The 2,313-nt window shown below is 52.0% G+C and overlaps 1 pseudogene; it reads right to left on the bottom strand.

The window, feature by feature from the left end:
• Positions 1 to 1,152, bottom strand: part of LOC102864180 — an 18,691-nt pseudogene extending 17,539 nt beyond the window's left edge.
• Positions 1,153 to 2,313: the final 1,161 nt, after the last annotated feature.

Here is a 2,313-nt window from a genome sequence, read left to right as displayed (position 1 = left end):
AAAAAAAAAAAATACTAGTTTATTAACAAAATTCAAATACATTGTTTTTTATAACAGATTTTTCCAGTCTCCCTCACCCTCCCATCAAATCGTACAACTCCATGATTAATCCTTCCCATCTCTCTTCACATCTTCATCCCTCTGCTTTCACCCATCCTCACCCCCCTTGTATCCTTATACTCACTGTACAATAATGGTTTTATACAATGTTTGCCCTTGTGGGGCTGAGTTCGTTCACTTAGCATAATGCTCTCCAGTCCCTCCCAAGTTAGGTAATATTTTACAAAATCATAGCTCCTGTATCCTGCGTAGTATTCCATTGTGTGAATGTACCATAATTTCTCAATTCATTATTTTGTGGCTCAAAATCACTGGCAATATGAGAGATGCAAATCAAACCACCATGGGGTATCATCTCACTCCAGGAATAGTGGTAAAGTTTAACAGGGCAGCAAGTAATAAATGTTGGAGGGGATAAGGAAAGAAAGGAACTGTTACACATTGCTAGTGGGATTGTAAAATGGTACAATTGGGAGATCCAAGATGGCGGCGGAGGCAGAGACAACGTGGTGAGCTGGGGGAGCAGTGGACCACTTGGTAAAGGGCCATTATGACCCTCTACAGACTTCTGTTTATTGATAATTGAACAGTTAAAGAGTTGATGACTGATCTTCAGTGAGGATTGAGGCTCAACAACAGGAATTCAAGGATTCTCAAGGAAGAATGGGTGAGTGCCACAGCTCCCAACCCCCTCCTGCAGAGCCCACACTGCACCTCACCACAGCCGCAGCTCCATGAAGCCCCCACAGCCGGAACCTATAGAATCCCTTGCCCAGGATGGAGGGTGGGCACCCGGCCTCCCCAGGACTGGTGTGGTGGAGCCACCACACTGCAGCAAAGTGTATTTGTTCCAGGGAGAATTCTTGGACCCAAGATGGCAGCGGCAGGGGAAGCAGGTGGCCACTGGCCTCCCACGCAGGAGATGAAGCGCAACTGCCAGATGCCTGTGTGAGAGATGAGCGAGGGAGATAGCTTGTACCTGCCAGCCACCCACAGGGAAGATGGCACTGGCCCAGCAGCTGCCTGCGTTGGGGGATGGTGCACACCCGCCGGCTTCCTGCACATAGGATGGCGCTCCTGCCAGCAGCTCATGTGGGAGATGACACTTGGGAGGTGGCTCGCACCTGCCAACCACCTACACGGAAGATGACACGCGCCTCGCACTAGTAAATAGCGTGCACCCGCTGGCTGCCTGCGCATGAGATGATGCGAGCACTCCAAGAGATGATGCACACCACTGAGAGATGATGCGAGCCCTCAGGTTGCCTGCACGCTAGATAACGTGTGCCCGCTGGCTGCCTGCAAACCCACCCCCACCAGCTGCCCGTGCTCGAGATGAATTCCCCCTCTGAGAGAGGATGTGCACTCATCGTCGGCCGGCCACACTGGGAGATGGCACCCACTGGCTGCTCGCACAGGAGATGATACGTGCCCACCAGTCGCCTGTGTGGGAGATGACACATGGGAAATGGTGAGCGCCTGCCGGTCGCCTATGCTGGGGGATGGTGCACGCCCACTGGCCACCTGCACGGAAGAGATGATGCGTGCCCCGCTGCCTGTGGGGGGAACCACATGCAGGTTTGGGTTTCCTTGGAAAACCAGAGAAGATGATCACCTGTACAATGGATTGTTGAAAGTCACTGTGAGTTGTCTACTTGATGACACTTAACAGTGGCAGCATGTCCAAGAGGACCAACATCCTAAGTGGACCACGTATTTTGATCTGTTGAATGCTTCTGGCAAAAGATGTTTAGACCTGGGGGGAGCCTGTTCACAATTTTCAGGTTTCCTTTTTCCATTTTTAAAGGGGGAGGGAAGTGACACCTACTTCAAATTATAGTATGACCACTTATGGGGGGGTAAAAGTGGTGGTGCTGGAATTGGAGATGCTGTCCCTGGCCACACACTCCTCGGTCAGGTGAGGGGACCAGATTAGTGTGGGGGCAATTAGAGGGGAGTGTACCAGCCAGTCCATGGGGAGTGTTGCCCAGCTCGGAGTGAGCCGTCATGGCCCTCTGCCCGGGGTGGGCTGTCCTTAGCCCTCGGCTCGGGCGAGCTGTCAGGGCCCTCAGGGTGAGCTCCTCAGTCTCCAGATTGTGCCATCTGACCCCTGGGTAGGAAAAAAATGCCTAGGGTATCCAGAGAATTTTATCTAGGCTACTTTCTGCCACCCTCTCCCCCAGTAAACCTGAAAGCAACACCCCCGAAACCCCTCTATTTGTAACTCACAAGTTTGTTCTCTCTAGGTTTGCT

The sequence above is a fragment of the Elephantulus edwardii genome, unplaced genomic scaffold (assembly GCF_000299155.1).
Source record: "Elephantulus edwardii isolate Elephantulus edwardi_28Jun2011 unplaced genomic scaffold, EleEdw1.0 scaffold00059, whole genome shotgun sequence".
Taxonomy (NCBI): Eukaryota; Metazoa; Chordata; class Mammalia; order Macroscelidea; family Macroscelididae; genus Elephantulus; species Elephantulus edwardii.
Note: the sequence above shows the minus strand (reverse complement) of the source record. Positions and strands in the feature narration are given on the sequence as shown.